General features: G+C 39.7%; 1 pseudogene; it reads left to right on the top strand.

The window, feature by feature from the left end:
- Positions 1-7,193: 7,193 nt before the first annotated feature.
- Positions 7,194-20,208, top strand: part of LOC109679999 (aldo-keto reductase family 1 member C15-like) — a 129,884-nt pseudogene continuing 116,869 nt past the window's right edge.

Genomic DNA, 20,208 nt, shown 5'->3' with positions numbered 1-20,208 from the left:
AATTTGTTCTAACAAGAAATGTAGAGTAAAATATTGACTAATATTTTATAACTTTACAAAATGCCATGTAGTAAGAAATGTATGTAATCCATATGTTGAAGATAATTTTAATTTAATAAATAGAGATATACCATCCAAACCATACTTTCCCTTAAAAAATCATCCAGGAAAATGCACCAAATAGTCTCTTTTATTTTTATTGTGACGTATTTATTAGTTATTAATGTTAGAAAATGCAAGGAAAATAACCTGAACTTAGAGAGAGTGCTTTCTATTCATCAACACCAAACAAAAATCCTTTCCATGTTGCCTGGAAGCAAGATATTCCAGTTGTGACATTTAACAGCTCATGGTCAATATTCCTCAGAAAACTGATGATCAGGGTGATCAACAGCAATGAAACAGAAGAGGGGATATTAATTTTTTCACTCTTTCTTGATGCTCTAAAGAGAGGGTTTCTCAGAAATTCTAGTTTTGGTGGGTTAAAAATCTCTTACTTAACAACCATGTCCCTATTTCTAACCTAGTACACATACACTCAAGTTCTCTGCTTATGTGCAAACTGCATATACATGCTTATTTCCCATGTTCACACATATGTAAACATCATAATGACATGCAGTTGGGTGCAGATAACAAGTTCTAGAACATAGTAAAAAGTGTAGCTAAACTGGGTATGGTAGTGTACACCTGTCATCCCAGCACTCAGGAGGCTGAGGCAGGAGGATTGTGAGTTTGAAACCATCCTGGGATACATAACAAGACACCAACTCAAAAAACAAAAACAAAAAAGGAACCACTAGAATGTTCTGTTAATTCAGTCTCAGGTATAGCTTTTGTCCTTAGATTATAAGAATGGTGGTGGTGAGGACAGTGTTGTACTTTTCTAGCATTCATTCAAAAACCATGCCAAGCCTGCTCAAAGATATAAGGTCCCTCTATGGAGGAACTTTGAATCTATTGAGGAGACAAGATGTATCTGTAATGACCAGATAGCCTGAATTTTAATTTATAATATTTATTGTTAAGTATGTGTTATTACTACTGATTTCCATTTTTGTGTTCTTTTTCTCATTTTTATAATTTTTCCTTTTTAATTGAATGTCATTAAAGAGTATGTTCTGAGAAGTTCTGTAGGACAGGAATTGTGTTATGAGATGCTTGCAACCACGTAGATGAATCACCCAGATGTGCTGAGCAAGACAAGCTGAACACAAAATAATACATACAATTTCTTTATATGGAATACTACAGAAGGCAAAACTTATCTAAAGTAAAAATATAACAGAAATAGTGTCTTTAATTGAGGAGAAATTGTCTCAGAAGGCAAAAAGAACTTTTGGTGGAGATAGAAAATTTCTTTACTACATTATTATTATTGTTTTATTATTATCAATTTCTGTTTCATTTTAAAATAATGTTTCCATATTAAACATCATTTTATATTAGAATCCAGCACAGGAAGAAAAGAAAATGTCTTTGGGAATTATTAAAGGATGTCTTTTCTTACATATTCACTTAACTGCTCTCCCTAATCTAAAAAGGGACACTCGTGAACATTAGAATATTTCTGTTCTCAGTAACTCCCTCCTAAATTTAATATTGCATATTCTTTTTGTGCTATGCATTTGGTGTTGATAAATAGCTTAACAATTAGAATGTTTCTAACCATGATAGGAATATGGGCTCTTGTCTAGTCATTTTTCAAAATTATACAGTTAGTATCTATGCATTCCAGTCTATGGAAATTTCACCATAAAATCATTTTCAAAATTATATTTAGCTTAGTGTTGGGGACAGGTAAGTATATAAATAAAACAAAGTGAAACAATATTGGTGGTCTTGAAGGTGAGTGATGGTACATGGGGAATCATTACACAATTGTGTTTACTTCTTTATCTTTGACCTTTTTTGTAAGGTTAACAGAGTGGTTGAAATAGGTAAACTCTTTGATTTTCTCATTACTAGTTTGAATCTTTTTGGGTTCCCAACACACTGTAGGCAACTAGAAAAATATCCTTGGACTTGCAGAATTCCAGGAGTTTGTTCTGGCTGAGATAAGGGTGGCATTCCAATTGTAATTTTTAAATAAAAAAAGGTATCAGAATAGGTGAGCTAAGATCCATACATAAATTTCAAAAGGGCTTTGAAGGCATATCTAAATCTGTGCTGACATATATACTTTATTTTTCAGATTGGACATTTTCCCAAGCACCTGTTTTAATAGTTTCATATCCCATGAACTAATGAAACAATTTTCTTCTTATTCTTTTATTAGTATTTTAATGAAATTAAACTCTTTGTCCCCAGTTATTGTCTCCAAATGTCTTTTTCTACTGAAAGAAACCAAGACTAACTAGAGAAATGACTGATTCTTGTTCTGGGTGAGAAGGCTACAAGTTAAACCTTCAATAGTTTTCATTGCAGAGACCAAAAAGGGTAAAAAATCATGCTAAAGGACACAGGAGCTCACATGAAAAGGCGAGCTGAGTACCAAAAAGACCATAACTAGGGTTGGCAGAGTAGCTCAAGTGGTAGAGCACCTGCGTAACAGGCATGAAACCCTGAGTTTAAACCCTAGTATCACCAAAAAAAACAGTAAGTTTGGGCTTGGGTTGTAGATCCAATGGTAGAGTCCCTGTGTAGCAGTACAGGAACCCAAGTTCAACCCCAGTACCAATGTTGCAGGAGGGCTCAGACAGAGACTGAGAGGGTACCAAAACTTTTGGGAAGCAAGTTTATTAAACAAGCTAGCAGCAACTATGTGGACTCAAGTCCAAAGGCTGAGCCCCAAGAGCAAAGGGGGCTTTCCTTATGTACCATCTGGAGCAGGTTACAGAAATGAGGGGGGTACAGCTTGTTCCATACATAATAACAAATTATTTCATTGGCCATTTTAATCTCTGGGGCATGGTAACCCTTTTCTGGTCCCCAGGCAACATTCCCCAACTCCGGTTTTCCTTTGTTTCACTTTGGCACTCATTTATCTCTTCCTCTGCCTGCCTTCCTGCCACATTCCCTCCTTTGATGCTGGGACCCACTTCTGGGTCAAAGAGCATCATCTTGATAAAGAGGGAAGTACCAGGGGGATTAGGCAGGGCAATATCAGGCATGGTCCTAAGACAAGGAACATTGTCCCTATTAAGGTCTTGAACTCACTTAGAGTTGAGAACTAGCCCCCTAATAGATCATTGGGGCTCCATCCCTTGCAGGTCTGCACAGGGACTTGGGCAAACTTTTTCATTTTGTCATTACTCTGTAAACAGCAGCTACTCAGATTGAGATCATTTTAAGCTCAGGGATGTTAGCCAGCAGGTAAGGTTGGGGCTCCGTGTAACTGGAAGCCCCCACCATTGAGTCTCTTGAGTAGCGTCATTTTAAAACTTTTGTCCCAAGCAGACCAAGTCCCCTTCCAGGGTGGAGAATTGGCCTTTTGTATGGGAGATACAGTAATGCCAATAATGGAGGGTTTTGAGAGCCAAATGTTCTCCTCGTGGCTGGAGGGAGTGGTTTCATTAAAGGGCTCTTGTGGGTTTAGCATTTTTGCCTCCCATGGCCAATGGTCTCTCATATTAAACAACACAAAGTTACATTCAGAGTTTGTGTTATGGACTCAACTAGTGAGAGGAACAGGTTTTTTGTTGTAACTGAGATGGGACACTCACTTTGTATCTCCTTGCAAAAGGAGTGAAAGACCTGGTATAAGGAGCTCTCATTAGTGATCATGAGGAGTTGAAATTGTAGCAAACTACTGGGGTCTGTTTTCTTTTTATAAACTTTTTTCCAACTTTCCAGCCTATTTCACTGAGGTCAAAAATAGTGAAATTACAGGGTTATAGGCACCAAAAGTATAGTTGGGGGTTGCTTCTCTTTTTGGTAAAAGAGCTGCAATTCCATGTGAGGTATGGACCTCCCCTTTAAGCAGATTTGCCTACCTTTTATAACTCAAATAAGGGCAGTAGAGTTGTTCATACTAAGCACAGCCAGATGTTCCACTGTCATTTTTGGGGCATCTATACTTGTCATTTAACCTGTAAGTCCTTTCCCAGGCTATCCCCCCACAGTTGCCCTAAGGTCCGGTATTTTTAGCTATTGTGGCAGACACATCAAAGTATATGGAAAAAGGTTTGTTGGGGTCATCAATCCAGGTGTGGTTAACAAGGTTTCCATTGTTGGTGAAGCTTTGGGCCTCTAGCCATTGCTCCTGAGGGTGATAGATGGGGTTGAAACAGATATACTGACCATAATGAAAGCACACTGAGTAGGTGGTATGGTTGTGCATGACCCAACAGGGGTGCCTGCATGGGAATAATAAGTAGGAAAACCAGAGTTTTGGTAATAGCACTCCCCACTTGGGTAGTGCTCATACACAAGTCACAGTCCAAAGCCTGGGGATCCCCAGGTAAAGAGCTGACCAAGATTAATGGACTCATCCTCAAAGGTGAGATGGGTGACTCCTCAAGCTTTCACCATGCATAAATTAGTCAGCTTCAGGAGTGACTAGAGCAAGGCTGACGTCTCGTCATCTGTGATCTCCTGGGAAGCAGGGTCCTGTCAGGGGAGGGCAGAGGTGTTGTATGGTGAGGCTAGGTCAGAGACGCACTCTCATTCAAGGGAAGCTGGCTTCACTCGGCTATAGTGGACCCAGGGAATGATCTCTGTTACTTTAACTGTGGTGGGGGTGGACAAAACAACAACAAAAGGGCCCCTCTAGTGGGGCTTTAGTGGTTGAACATTTTATTCTTTTACCCAAACAGCATCCCCTGGTTTATAAGGGTGCATGGGTGTTGTTAGGCTAATGGGGAGTCGCTCTCTTACCCAGTTCATTGGTTTTTGAGAGCCAATAGAGGGTCTGTATTTGTGGTCTCAGGGTGAGATCACCTATTTCCTTAAGCTCCTCTCACAGGCCCTTGACTAAAGGGGGTAGACACCCAAAAAGAATTTCAAAAGGGGAGAGACCCATTCATTTGGTGAGGGTTGACCTAACCCCAAGCAAGGATATGGGCAGTAATGATCCCATTGTAGGTGGGTCGCCTGGCAGAATTTTCCCAATTGCAATTTTAGAGTCCTGTTTATACATTCTATTTTTCCTGAACTCTAGGGGCAGTAGGCCATGTGTAGCTTTTAAGTTATTCCTAATTTCTTAGCCATTAACTGTAGCACCTCAGTCACAAAGGCCAGTTTGTTGTCTGATCCAATAGATGCAGGTATTCTGATTTGAAGGATGGTTTTCTTTAACAGGGACTTTCTCAGTCCTAGTGGGGAAGGCTTTTATCCATTCTGAGGAGGTGCAGGCAAACACCAGCAAATATCAGAGATCATTTCTGGCACACACACTGCACCTTTCACATACTGTCTTACTTATGCTGGAGAGCTTGGGGACATAAAAATGCTGGACCAAGTTAGTTTCGAGAGCTGTCTGCCCTAGTGAGCTCCTTCATGGAACTGCTGGACAAATGTGGGAGCCAGTCACTCAGGCATGGCAATGCAGCCATCAGTAAACTTTCACCATTAATCTAGTAGAAAATTTTCTTCTTCAGTCTCAAATAAAGTCTATTCTTGTGAAGTATATCTTAGGTCCCATTTAGACAAGGGACACAGGAACAAGCTTCCAGCGAGACCGAAGTTTGTCCTCCTGTGAGGTCCTGTGAGGGATGCTCACTTGGCTTCCCTATTAGCCCTTCAATTTCCCTGAACAGCTGTTGTCTCCCTCTTCTGGTGCCCTTGGCAGTGCATGATTGCTATTCACTTAGGGGCCGATACAGGTTTTAGTAATTTTAGAATTTTTGTCTGTAGTTAATACTTTTTCCTCCCGAGTTAATGAGCCCCCTTCTTTATATAGAGCTCCATTGATATGAATGGTAGTGAAGGCATATTTAGAGTCTGTATATCTGGCAAAATGTGTGTCTTTTCAGACAAAATTGTTGCCATCCATGAAATACTCAATGTCCAGATGACTGATGAGCTGGTTATCCAAGCCTGACTGGCTAGAGAACACCTCATCCATAATCTCTAAACAGTCATGCTCTGTTGGATTTGAATCAACTTGTAATAGAGTGACTGGGTTTAGAGCCTTAACAACTTCTAGCTGGACATGCAGATTTTCAAGTAACATGCTTTGATATTTGAACATTCAAGAGTCGATTAACTGATAATTTTCTTTCATATTTCATGAAAGTCAAAACAGAGTGGAGAACTCAGACTGTGGTTTTTGTACCAATGTAAGTTTGTTTGCTTCAACCATCAAGAGACATGCACGGGCAGGGTGACCAGCCTCAGAAAGCTGCATCAAGTTGCTTTGATAAATAGGTCACCAGGTGGTACCAGGAACCTAGAAGCTGGGTCAAGACTCCTACAGTTTTCTCCATTCTTTTATGTACTTATAGGAAGAAGGGCTTCAACACATCTTGCAAGCCAAGAGTGGGGCATTTGTGAGTGTCCTCTTAATTTTTTAAAAGACCTTTTTTTTTTGCTTCTCTATCTACACCATGGGTTCTAATTCTCCACCCTTTGTGGTTTAAAGGGGTTTTACCAAGACAGAGTAATTGGGGATCCAGATTCAGCAGATAACTGTAGATCCTAGAAATTCTCTAATCTGTACAGTGACACATAAGGGGATGGAGACTCCTCAGAGCGCCCCCCACTAATATGGGTTTCTCCAGTTTTTTACATCTTTCCCTGCACTTGGAAGCTACTACCACCCTGACTACCATAACCCTACATGCCTTCTCTAGGTGGGGCTTTAGTCATGTGGGCTGACTGAGGACTGCATCTTGCCAGCAGTAAATATAAGGAAACATCTAGGGGTTTCAAGCTTCTCTACAACCACTTTTTAAAATTCTATTGACTATGACCTTATCTAATGGCCCTCCAAGGGCCATCCTACATCAAAAGCAGACCAGTCTATCTCACAGAAGATCCTAAGCTTGTTAGGAGTCAGGTTGACCTGGTAATCTCCATTAAATCCCCTCTTAAAGTTCTTAAGTATGTATTTTAGGGGGTGTGTTCTTACTCTAATCTCCTCCCTTTCCTCCCATTTGCCAGACATCAAGACAGAGATGGAAGGGATGAGGGCTGTGGAGAGACATAAGGGGTCCTCCTCTCCAGCATACAGGAGGAAAACAAATAGCACCACTTGCTTCATCCATCTCTGACCACTCTCCGTGGAGGGATTTAGGCACCTCTTTGCCATAATGAGTCCATATAAGCCCCTGACTAGAGGACCTGTTAAGGCTCACTCTAGACCATATGAATTTGACACGGACCTGCCAATCTGGACTCCACACTCACTTCATAACCAGGCTACATCTCAGGCTCACACTTTCACACAGTCTTACACAACACAGTATTTACACCCACTCCTGAACCTGAAAGATATGGTTTCGCCCCAAGAAAGAGGGTTACTACGGTGCATTAAGCTACTCTGAAATGAGTTCTCTGTTACTAGAACTGAATGCATCCTGACAAAAGTAGGCAGTTGTTTGATAAGTTTTTTATGAACTATTACAATAAAAAGATTTTCCCTTCCATCATGAGTTTTCATAACATGCCACCAGGCAGCTCCATGATGCCATCATTAATTTAGTTATTTCCATATTGTAAGATACTTAAAATTCCAATGATTATATGTGATAAATAAAACTGGGATTAAAATACACATAAAAAGGTAAAGCAGTTGGGCATGGTGCAAACTTCTATAATCTCACTTACTCAGAAAGCAGAGGAAGGAGAGTCTCAAGTGTGAGGCCAGCCAGGCAAAGTTAGTGAGACTCTATCTCAAAAATAAAAGTCAAATAAAATAGCTAGGGTCATAGCTCAAGTGGCAGAATTATTGCTAGCACTTTAGGTCCTGGGATCAAGCCCAGTATCACAAAAAAAAAAAAAAAAAAAAAAAAAACAGAAAAAAAAAGAGAGAAGAGATGTGGCTTTGCTCTTATTACACTCTGCTCATTTTCTGCCTGCCTGTCTGGCAACTCCTGTTCTATCTCTCTGTTTGAGCCTCTTTGTCTCATCCTATCCTGAACCTCTACCTTGTCATTCTCTAACTTTCATTCTCTAACTTTCTGGTCAGTGAGTTTGATGACCATCCATGAAACAATGACTCAAAACATCCCCATCTCTAGTCCTGACCACTAACTGAGCTTCAGCTAATGATTCTACTTTTCTCCACCTGGATGGCTCACAGGAAACTCAAGTCTACCAGTGAATGGTCAAAGAAATCATACTCTCCATATTCTACTCTACTCCACTCCACTAAGCTCTACTCTACTCCAGTCCTTCTCTGGTGTTTCTTGTTTCAGCAAAAGGAACTGTCATCTATAGAGCTGATAGAAAGTCAAAAACTTAAGAAATGTTAAGGAAGAAGTATGATATAAAGAGAAGAATGTAAGGGAAGCCCTGGTAGATAAGAACTCACCTGAGTGCAGCTAGGCTTTTACTTGTGCCCTGACTTGTTCAGGACTGATTCCAATTGTTTGTGGTTGAAATCGGACACCCTTATGGACTTGATTAAACCTGCATCTTTACACTTCTCCAGAGCCTGGGAAGGAAGGAAAAGTCTGGTAAACCTTTATTGTTGTTTATTCTTTTTAAAAACTGGAAATCTGCTTTAATTTATTTAACAATTTGAATCAATCAACAGTTCTATCACTGGAAACAGAATTTCCTAATGCACTTTGTTCCTATGCACACACGTTTGTCTACTCTATTCTATCACATGTTCATTCAGAAAAACAAGTAAACATTAATATGTTTTAACATCCCACCCCTTCAATGATGCCTGTTTTTCTGTTGGACATGCAATAATTCTTGAAGAATTGCCACCATAGTCAAATCCAAAGAAGAATTTTCTCATAGGGATTGTTGGTATCTCTTTCCTAGAACAACAAAAATAATTTGTGAAATAGGCCATATATGGGCAAAATTCTCTCCTTTACAGTCCAAATCAATACTAAGTCAGATCACAGATTTCCTAACCTCTAGACATGTGTCTATTTGTCCAGGGATATTGAGCTAACCCCTTTTCAGATTGTAATTTATGATTTGTTTTGTAGGACTTACATACTTTACCAGATCTTTTGAACAAAGAAATGCCTAGTTAGAACCATAAAAGTTGAAATTAAAAATAGACTGAGTTCATTCTGTTGAGTTCCTTTGCTTTATAAAGAGTATGGAAAAGTTTCATGACATATCTCAGGTCAGACAATTGCTAGAGCAAAATTCCTTCTCTTCTAACTCCCCATCCAGTGCTTCAGTCCTTGACACACAAGGCAGCAGCAGTAACATCTGCAGCAGCATGTACCCCCCATGTATCATGAAGGTCCACTCTATCTAAAATAAATTTCCCATTGGTGTCCTTGGGCAGAAGATCTTCCCCAGGCTGAGAGAAGAGTAGATAAAGAATATTTTGTTTAAGAATCACTTTTGAATGCCTAGAGAGCATGGTCACCCAGCCTTCAGAAGTCAGTAAATATTAATCAAAGTGGGGTGTGTGTGTGTGTGTCTGAGTCTGTGTGCCTGTGTGTGTGAAGACTCAAGGTAAAAGGAAAATGAAAATTATCTTAGAGACTGCCAAAAATATCTTTCCCCTCAATTTCCCCACTTTTCTACCTCCATCAGTTTGTAAACTTCGCTAAGAATGAGGTATCCTACAGAATTATTTCATGTCAAAAGGACAGGGTGCTATAGAAGATAGAACTTACCAACTACTAATCAATTTGTCTTAGCTCCAGCTTATGATAACTCAAATCTGAGGTAATGAGTATATCAGATGCGCTCAGCAATAACCTTCTGGGATGAGAAGCTGGATTATAAAAGCCCAAAGGAGTCCAGTTTTTCTATCTGGACTATAACAGGCACCTCTATCTTGACTAGGGCTGAGAGGTACATATGGAAGAGAACCTGCCTTAAGATGTAGAATGTTCATGTTTTATCTCTTCAGTCTCTAGTAACAGCATTCTGGGTGACTCCTAATCACTAATGGCTCATAGACAGGAGCACAGTTAGACATGGGGGACAACACCCTCAGGTCTTTGAGGTAGATCAGTGAGATTCTTGAACTACATCCCTCTGAAGCCTGGAAGATGAAGATTTAGCAAGTCTTGCCTGTACAGTGTCTCAACTATAAAGCAGAGTTATGATCATTTGCCAATTCTAATACTTCACTCAAATTTACTTCTCCTGGCAAGAACCCAGAAATTCTAAATTGATTGAGATAATTAGTGGAGGTGAAGTAACAGTATTGTGCATAACAGGGAAAATCAAAAGCTGACCTTCATAGATTTGGCATATGAATAACGAAGAGATCTACATAGTCTAGTTGAAGTTTCTTCAGTGATTTTTCCATGGCTGATCAAACTAATTCAGGTCAAAGGAAAGTATCCCAAAGCTCTATAGACCAAAAGAAATAAAAAGTGACTTAAGATTTAATATCTGGCAGGGAGAAAATTAAACATCATAGTTAAACATTTGAGAAATGAGCAACAAACTACCATGGTGTCCTAAAACTAAGAAAAACCATGGCTAAATTTCTGTTACCCATATAAATAAGGTCCTTAGTAGTGGTATTCTGAGATTTATCTGGTAATTGTACTGTAAGAAAACCTGAATAAAACTTAGATGGGACAGAAAAACAACTAAAATGTTTCAAAGATTAAAAGGTTTGTTCTCTGAAAGAAGTCAACTAGTGGCAGGCAACAGGGAGAATTGAGTCTAGTGTCCTGAATAACAAGTACCTAAAACACAATTCTATCGAATTTAGATAGAATTTAGAGTGCTAGGCCTCTGTGCTCCATGGCGAAGGAAGCCTCCTGGAACCAGCAGTAGGCTAAGTTATGAACGAGTTTTCTTGGAAGCATAAAAGAGATACAGTCATTCTTTAGGCAACAATCTTCATGGACCATCCTCACGGACCAATCAGCTGCAGGATTCCAAATGCTGGGATACATCAGAAAGCAAAGGAGGCAACAACTTCATTCCAGAGATTATATTTTTTCTTTGCCCCTTTATCTACCTATCTCTGGACTGTATGGTATCAGTTTACCTTTTCCTGATACTCAGGTCACCTTTTGAGTTCTTATTCATTGTCCTGGCTGTAAGGCTAAAGCTAGAATAAATTTTTAATTCAAATTATTCTTCATGGCCCCTTATCTGCTTGTTCCAAAATTCCTTGTTAAGTCCACTTAATATTGTGTTCTAACTCTGACTTTTTTATTTTAGAGGCTCCATCCTCTTCATCTTCACCATCAAACACCCGACTACCAGTTTCATATATACAAATATTCCTTGTTTTATTATTTGTGAAGCAAATATTTTCTGAAAGATGTTTTCTGAGTCCTTGCAGCCACTCAGGCAATTTTGCTGACAAAATTGTTTCCTCATCACTTGCTCTTTGCATGAAGTGGAAACCATCTCTAGGCTCTCACCAATTATTTTGGTGAGAACACCAGGGAGGTGGGTTATAGTAAGGGAGGGAAATCTCTTCTGCAGGTTTGATAAGTTATTTTATATTGTTCCCAGTTTTAAGGTTGGTGCAGGGTAGAAATCTGTCAAAATTTGCCATCCATTCTAAGAGTTTGATCTACTAGTCACTCTAGGATGGAATGTCACAATGAATAGATATTGAAAGGAGATAAAGACAGTTCCTAGTATGTGTCTCAACCCAAACATCCATTTCTCTACAATCTCAGTGTTCTAGTCAACCAAGATGAAGCAGTCTACAGGACTGTAATGTGTACATAGCTTCTTCATTGGACTTCAGTTCACACTTGAGAGCTGCTTTCCAAGCTCCAACTACTAACTAGCTGAGTGAGCATTTTGAAGAGCACAGACATATCAAGAGAACATCTTCATGAGAATTATACTTACTGTCCCAGTGTTTCTCCAGGGTGCTCAAGTCCAGTGTTAGAAGCGCACAATTGAGTGCATGTTGTCTTGGATGTTACCTCATACACTAGTCTCAGTGGATTGGGCAATAGGCAGACAGAGACCAGCACTGCTTCAAAGGCTCTGTCTGCTCTCATCTGTTCTCACTATGGAAAATGATATTAAAAATCAAAGAGTGAGAGGCTAAAGTCAAATATGATAAAATACTCCAGAGATATGCCAGGCAATTCTTTTTTTTTTTTTTTTTTTTTTTTTTTTTTCATTTTTCTTTTATTATTCATATGTGCATACAAGGCTTGGTTCATTTCTCCCCCCTGCCCCCACCCCCTCCCTTACCACCCACTCCACCCCCTCCCGCTCCCCCCCTCAATACCCAGCAGAAACTATTTTGCCCTTATCTCTAATTTTGTTGTAGAGAGAGTATAAGCAATAATAGGAAGGAACAAGGGGTTTTGCTGGTTGAGATAAGGATAGCTATACAGGGCATTGACTCACATTGATTTCCTGTGTGTGGGTGTTACCTTCTAGGTTAATTCTTTTTGATCTAACCTTTTCTCTAGTTCCTGGTCCCCTTTTCCTATTGGCCTCAGTTGCTTTAAGGTATCTGCTTTAGTTTCTCTGCGTTAAGGGCAACAAATGCTAGCTAGTTTTTTAGGTGTCTTACCTATCCTCACCCCTCCCTTGTGTGCTCTCGCTTTTATCATGTGCTCATAGTCCAATCCCCTTGTTGTGTTTGCCCTTGATCTAATGTCCACATATGAGGGAGCACATACGATTTTTGGTCTTTTGAGCCAGGCTAACCTCACTCAGAATGATGTTCTCCAATTCCATCCATTTACCAGCGAATGATAACATTTCGTTCTTCTTCATGGCTGCATAAAATTCCATTGTGTATAGATACCACATTTTCTTAATCCATTCGTCAGTGCTGGGACATCTTGGCTGTTTCCATAACTTGGCTATTGTGAATAGTGCCGCAATAAACATGGATGTGCAGGTGCCTCTGGAGTAACAGTCTTTTGGGATGCGGGGAAAAAGGAACCCTTTTACACTGTTGGTGGGAATGTAGACTAGTACAACCACTCTGGAAAAAAATTTGGAGGCTACTTAAAAAGATGGACATCGATCTACCATTTGATCCAGCAATACCACTCTTGGGGATATACCCAAAAGACTGTTACTCCAGGCAATTCTTGGTATAGATGTGATGAATATAGATGTGATGAATTCTTGAAGTATCACCCTGAGAAAGGAGCAGAGTACAATAAGATAATGTAAAACCTGTGTGAGAAAACTCAAGGATGCCAAAAGAATTTATTCTCCTTTGAACACCTGGAGATAAGAACTCTTTTCCTACCTCCATGAGAGGGTAGGAGCCTAACTTATAGTATAAGTTCCAATTAGCAAACTCATGTAGACTAATCTCATTATCAATCCTCCTTCCATTTTTGTAATTTTCCTTCTCCTGACTCTGCTGAGTCTCCACTCACCTCTTTGTATTATCTCACACTTCCTTTGAAATAATGAATCACACCTGCCCACTCCCTGTCTATTGCCACATGATTCCCTGAACTACCTTGGGACTCTGCCCACGAGAAGGCTATTACCAAATGGAGCATATCCCTTGCCTTTGGTCCAGAAACATGAGCCTAGATAACACCTAGTCTTTACACTGTAGAGATAAAAATGCTGATTCCCCTTTCCACTGATTGAAGTCAATATGGTAAAGTTCAGTTCACCCCTGAATCTCTTCCTTATTGCAGTAGTGTGTTACTGATGAAAATCTGTCCTCCTACCTTAACTAATGGGTGGTTTTGTTTATCTTTGACTTAAGCAATGATAAAGATTGTTCTGGCTTTCACCGCTTAATAGCTTCTGACTGGTGAGAATGTGGGTAAACCAATATGGACTTTGTCTCCTGGTTTTTGTACTGTAGCAGCATGTTAATTAATTCTGTTTTAGAATATTACAAATCTCTTACCAACTTTCAGTAAATCCACTGTATGCTTGGTACTTTTTCCCTACATGTTGTCTCAGGGAGGAGAAGCATTCTGTTCCTTAATGACTTTCTGTTTAGAAATCATGCTTACTTGATTTTTCATGTTTATAAGCAAATATATGTATCAGTTTAAAACATTACCCCTTTGTTTTCTGTCTCTCTTTTTATCAAGTTACTTAACATCTGAAAGAAGAAGGCAAACTGTGCCAGGAAGAAAGCATGTTGTTCTGACTTTTTGGTCCCACTTCTTGTTATCTTAAATCCTAAATATCATCCTTCAATATTTTGAAATTAATTTTTATTTTCTGGTTGCCTCTTCTGGTTACCTGCCTCTTTGTCCTCTGCAAGATCCTACTGATATGGTCTTTCGAAGTTTATAATTCCTTGGGGGCATACCATCAAAACAGATTAAGGTATTTGTAAAAGGAAAGTAATGGACACATTTGTGTGCTAATTCTTCTTGCCTTTCACTTGCATTTGATTCTGCTTTTAGCATTGTAAACACAACACCCTTAAGTGATACGGTGTGATATTCACTGTCAAATCACAGCAACAATTCTAGTAGCTATATCTTTGGAAATTGATATCCTTTGTTACTTACTAAAATTGCTATTTCTTTGATTCAGTTTTGCTTGTTTTTCCTTTCTGACATGTTTTCCTTTTCTTGTTTTTGATGGTGAACTCTCCAAGCCTTTAGAAATTCATGGTTTATATTCACATGTCATCTATTGGTTTTGTTTTGTTTTGTTTTCTGCTCTTTTTTCCTTTTTTACAAGCATCTCTTTTCACATTTCACATATTCATATTGTCTACGAAAAAAATGGTACATTTGGGTTGATTCACTGCCATCTTGTACACAGCACCATTTAGGAGGAAGTTCACCTTCCAGTCCTCGAGGCTACACCATTGCCCTGCTAAAAGAGATCTAGCTTTGGTGTAGACACAGATTTCCATTCCATACATTCATGCCCAAAAATTGTAGCCAAACTACGATCTAAACTGCTTGTTCCTCAAAAGCCAAGTTTGAGGATCTTAGAGCCAGTAGAAGAATGCACATTTATTGAAAGGCCAGCAACTTGAGATGGAGGACCTATCAAAGCCAAAGCTTGATGTGGAGTTCTTCCATGTAAAGGGAATTTAGAGGGAAGGAAAGAAGCTAGCACAAGACAATGCAGGGAAGCCCCATGATGAGAGAATTTTTGTGATGACTTAGAATTTGGCTCCTTTTCTGGTTAAATAGTTTAATCAATGAAAATATAAAGGGCACAAAAGAAAGAATGATGACTCTTATACAATGAGATCTTAGTAGTCATGTTGAACTTGAGGCTGGAGAATGCATACTGAAGAAAAGTCAAAGTTGACAACGCTGATGAGAACAAAGCAGATTATTCTAGAAGAGACAATTGCTGATACAAAAGCAAGAAAAGGGAAATTTATTTTGTGATCACAATTTTTTTCTCTACTGAAATACTACAGAAGACAAAACAAAGAATCAGAAGGTAAGAGAGGCGCATTGATGTAGGGGAAAAGGTAATACAATTAAGGGTTGGTGTTCATAAAGAATTTTATTACCTGTGTGAGTAGGAAGAAATATTTGCCAGCTACACATCAGACAAAGGACTGATAACCAGAATACATAGGGAACTTAAAAAACTAAATTCTCCCAAAACTAACAAACCAATAAAGAAATGGGCAAGTGAACTAAACAGAACTTTCTCAAAAGAAAAAATTCAAATGGCCAAAAAACAAATGAAAAAATGCTCACCATCTCTAGCAATAAAGGAAATGCAAATTAAAACCACACTAAGATTCCACCTCACTCCTGTTAGAATAGCCATCATTAGCAACACCACCAACAACAGGTGTTGGCGAGGATGCGGGGGAAAAAGGAACCCTCTTACATTGTTGGTGGGAATGTAAACTAGTACAACCACTCTGGAAAAAAATTTGGAGGCTACTTAAAAAGCTAAACATTCATGTACCATTTGATCCAGCAATACCACTCTTGGGGATATACCCAAAAGACGGTGACACAGGTTACTCCAGAGGCACCTGCACACCCATGTTTATTGCGGCACTATTCACAATAGCCAAGTTATGGAAACAGTCAAGATGCCCCACCACTGACAAATAGATTAAGAAAATGTGGTATGTATACACAATGGAATTTTATGCAGCCATGAAGAAGAATGAAATGTTATCATTCGCTGGTAAATGGATGGAATTGGAGAACATCATTCTGAGTGAGGTTAGCCTGGCCCAAAAGACCAAAGATCATATGTTCTCCCTCATATGTGAACATTAGATCAAGGGCAAATACAACAAGGGGACTGGACTTTGAGCACATGATAAAAGCGAGAGCACACAAGGGAGGGATGAGGATAGGTAAGACATCTAAAAAATTAGCTAGCATTTGTTGCCCTCAACACAGAGAAACTAAAGCAGATACCTTAAAAGCAACTGAGGCCAATAGGAAAAGGGGACCAGGTACTAGAGAAAAGGTTAGATCAAAAGGAACTAACCTAGAAGGTAACACACACGCACAGGAAATTAATGGGAGTCAACTCCCTGTATAGCTATCCTTATCTCAACCAGCAAAAACCCTTGTTCCTTCCTATTATTGCATATACTCTCTCTTCAACAAAATTAAAAATAAGGGCAAAATAGTTTCTGCTGGGTATTGAGGGGGTGGAGGGGGAGAGGGAGGGGGTGGAGTGGGTGTAAAGGGAGGGGGTGGGGGCAGGGGGGAGAAATGACCCAAGCCTTGTATGCACATATGAATAATAAAACAATAAAAAAAAAGAATTTTATTACCTGTGTGATTGGGAACAGATATCACACTCCCTTCAAATTCTAAATCAGGTCTTTTTTTGATGGGACAAATTATCATGGGTAATTTTGCAACTTAGGAGCAAGGAGAAAGGGAAAATTCAACCCTCCACCCACCAACATGTATAAGTTTTTTAAAGTTTCTCCTATAAGATTCACTAGTAGAGAGATGAAAGAACCACAAGCAAGCAAAGGGACAGACTGCAGCTTCATTTTGAAATCATTGGTAGCTGTAATCTTTGCAGGCTGGTAGGATGGGGCAAAATGGTGTGGGGCACTTTCCAGCAAAATGCCCACACCATGAGACAGGTTATGTTGGGGGATGGGCAGAGAGGAACCACCCCAAGTGACTTGGGAGATGGCTACCATGGCTAGCATGTCTTCTCTGCCTGGGCTGGGGGGTCAGAAAGGGAGGAAAGAGAAGGGGTGAGAGAGCCTTGGTTTCAAGGTGGCCTGCCCTGTAGGGAAGCCATGGGACACAAGAACATCTGCATGAGTGTTCTCTAGGAACCCCAAGCCCTGGGGGAAGCTCGTGTTTGCTTGGCAGTTACTAACTCTTGTCTCCACAATGTGACCCACAAGGAAACCCTCTTGCTGGGCAGACACTGAGGTTCAGGGGACCCCACATTTCCCAGCTGCATTCCCTGAGGAAAGAACTCAGTCCATTCCCTTGGCTGTGCAGAAGGAAGAACAGAAAAAAGAGCAAAAGTGAGCCTGTAAGTTTCTGGTTCTGAGGACTCACCATTTCCCCTGACCAGCTGTGATACAAAAGGTTAATGGTGCTGGTGCAGTCTGCGATCAGAAGACTTTCAATTTCTTTGATTCCTATCCAATAATTAATGAGTGAAGAGGGGCTTGGGCAGTTCCCAGTTAGGTGCGGGTGGTTCCCGATCCAAAGCCTGGTCAATCTAAGATGTAATACTTTTCTGAATCCTGATCTTTCTGTAATTTAGCCTGCCTCACTATTAAGTTTGATACATGGAGATATTAAGATGTTTTCTTTGCCATCTTCTTTAAACCTGGGGCAGGTCATACAAATCATGTTTTTAATATTTTGTGGTGACACATTTCTTTTAGTTTACCACTACTTAATTCCTTATTTAAATACTGGTACCTCCGCTTCTTCCCAGAAGCTTCATTAATGCATTAAAGTTTGTCATTTGTTCATGACAAAATCCAACAAACCTCAGGGTCTAACACATTGTCAGGGATAAAGGAAGCAGTCCACAAATTCTTGTTCCATGAATTTTGATTAGCGAACTTGGAAAATGAAGGGTAAACATGTATAAGTTGAAAAGCCCAGTTAGGTGAAAAATGAGAATGATGGGTGCTATGAACTCATTTCCAGTTGTTATCCCCAAACAGATCACATGCCATATCTTATGTTTGTGTGCAGGTGTGTGTGTGTGTGTGTGTGTGTGTGAAGTTACAATTGTCCTATCTTTTTAGTGACTTGGACATTTTCTTTTGGCAACCAAAATTTTCATATTAGATTATTACTTCTAATTGATTATTATCAAATGAGAGTTATTTTTTCATGTTCCATGGTTTAGTCCATTTCACTAACTTATTTTAGATGAGAACAATAGGTTTCTATCTGTGTCCCCACAGTACAATAGTATTATCAAGGTTTGTGCCATTAAACAAGATGAATAAGGGAGCTGGCAGAAACAGCAGATGAAAATGTTTTGAGGAAGGAAATTGTTTCTTTCTGAGTTGTTTCTTTCTTTACCATTGCTTTGTAGATTCTTAAGAGCAAGGCTCAAGAGGCCACCAAAGTGGCAATTGATGCAGCAAATTTTTATTAAAATGAGGAGGAGATCAGAGAGGCCCTTGGAGAGAAGATTGCAGATGGTACTGTGAAGAGAGAGGATTTGCTCTATACCACCAAGGTGAATTTCCTATATGTGGACTGACTAGAAACCACTGCCAATTCAGATATGTTATTTTGAAAAAAATTGATCTTAATTTGAGTATCATTTTTACTTCCTAATATTGTGAATGCATGTCATAAGAACATGGAGAACAGTAAAGACTTGCTTTTCTCTGAAATGTCTTTAAGGTGGGACAGAGTTTTTCAGTGTTTTTGAATATAGGACATTAGTCAAATGCAAAATGTGAAGAATAATAGTGACATTCTTTAACTGTTGTGGGTCTAACCAAACCAATACAGGTCCACTCCTTTTAATTCTTAAATAGATTCTAAAGTGAGATTGAGATAATATTTCAAAAAAGTAGTAATGGAGGAAATTATTTTTCAAACAAGCACTGGATTTACTGAAATTTGTAAGATTTTCTTAGGTGGAAAATGTGCTTAAAAGGTAAAGAGAGTTGAGGACTCTTACGATGAATCCTACCTGTATTTATATTGATAACAACTAAATTTCAGAATATGGATGTCTCAGTAGAATCATGTTTTAGGAATTTGCTTTTAGGACTGTAGACTCAATTCCCCCTACTGTCTGCCGTTTCTTGACTTCTTTCATAGAATTAATCTTCTAGTCCTTGAAATGTAGCAGTCCCATAACATAAGTCAGTCCCATGATATCTTAGGAATGCAGAAGAACTGCAACCTGGGAGAAGCAGAGGAACCAGCTCAGTCAGAGGACCAGGAGGTCCAGGAGGCCTGTGTATGCCAAGAATGCACCTATAGGATTCCACTATGAACTGTTGTTTGGGTTAGGGTGGAAGATTTATTTATATGTATCCACTACTCCAACACATGGGGGCACCTGGCTTCCAGACCATGCTGTGTGTCTCTCCTCTCTGCCTGTCTTTATCAATAAAGTTTCTTTCCTGTCTGTAACTAAGGTGCTCCAGCCTCTCATTCTTGAAAGTGTTCTGAGAGCAAGAACACTTTAGCACATCTGTGGATTCCTCTATGATATCTTGTGCCCATGACATCTTGGTGACACAAATGGGACCCTCTTCTCTCGAGAGTGAAAGGTCAGTATTAGCTGTGCCGACAGGGAAAGTTTGCCTGGGAAGTGACCATGATCGTCCAGCATTTCCATGGACTCTGTCTACTTGAAGATCCCCCCTGCTACAGAATAGCCAAAAGCAGAACTCTCTGGCTGCCCCTTCCCTTCTTCCTTCTATCAACAGGAAGGTTTCTTCTGAAAGTGGAGGCAGAATTTTTCAAGCCCACTAAGGCTTCTGGCAGAATGCAGTGCATCCCTCCTCAGAGTTCAAAATGCTGAGCCTGCCCCAGGGTTTATACAGGACTGCCTTACTGCCACATGGGTGAGTCTAAACCCCTCCAACTGCGTGGCTTTTCTCTCTCTCTCTCTCTCTCTCTATTTCTGCACTATGACCTAATGGCCCTTTTGTCCCCAATAACAGTGGGTGACCTTCTTCAGAGGCATATGGGAGGACACCATGCCTTCATTTAGTAGGGAGATAATAAAAGCATCTTTGCCCTCAGGCGGTTCCCTACACTTTTTGTTCCCCACTTTTCCTTGGATGACATATGCCCCCTGATTGAGTGCCAACTTGGG

Source organism: Castor canadensis, chromosome 15, assembly GCF_047511655.1.
Source record: "Castor canadensis chromosome 15, mCasCan1.hap1v2, whole genome shotgun sequence".
Classification (NCBI taxonomy): Eukaryota; Metazoa; Chordata; class Mammalia; order Rodentia; family Castoridae; genus Castor; species Castor canadensis.
The sequence above is the reverse complement of the archived record's forward strand: the minus strand, read 5'-3'. Positions and strand labels throughout refer to the sequence as shown.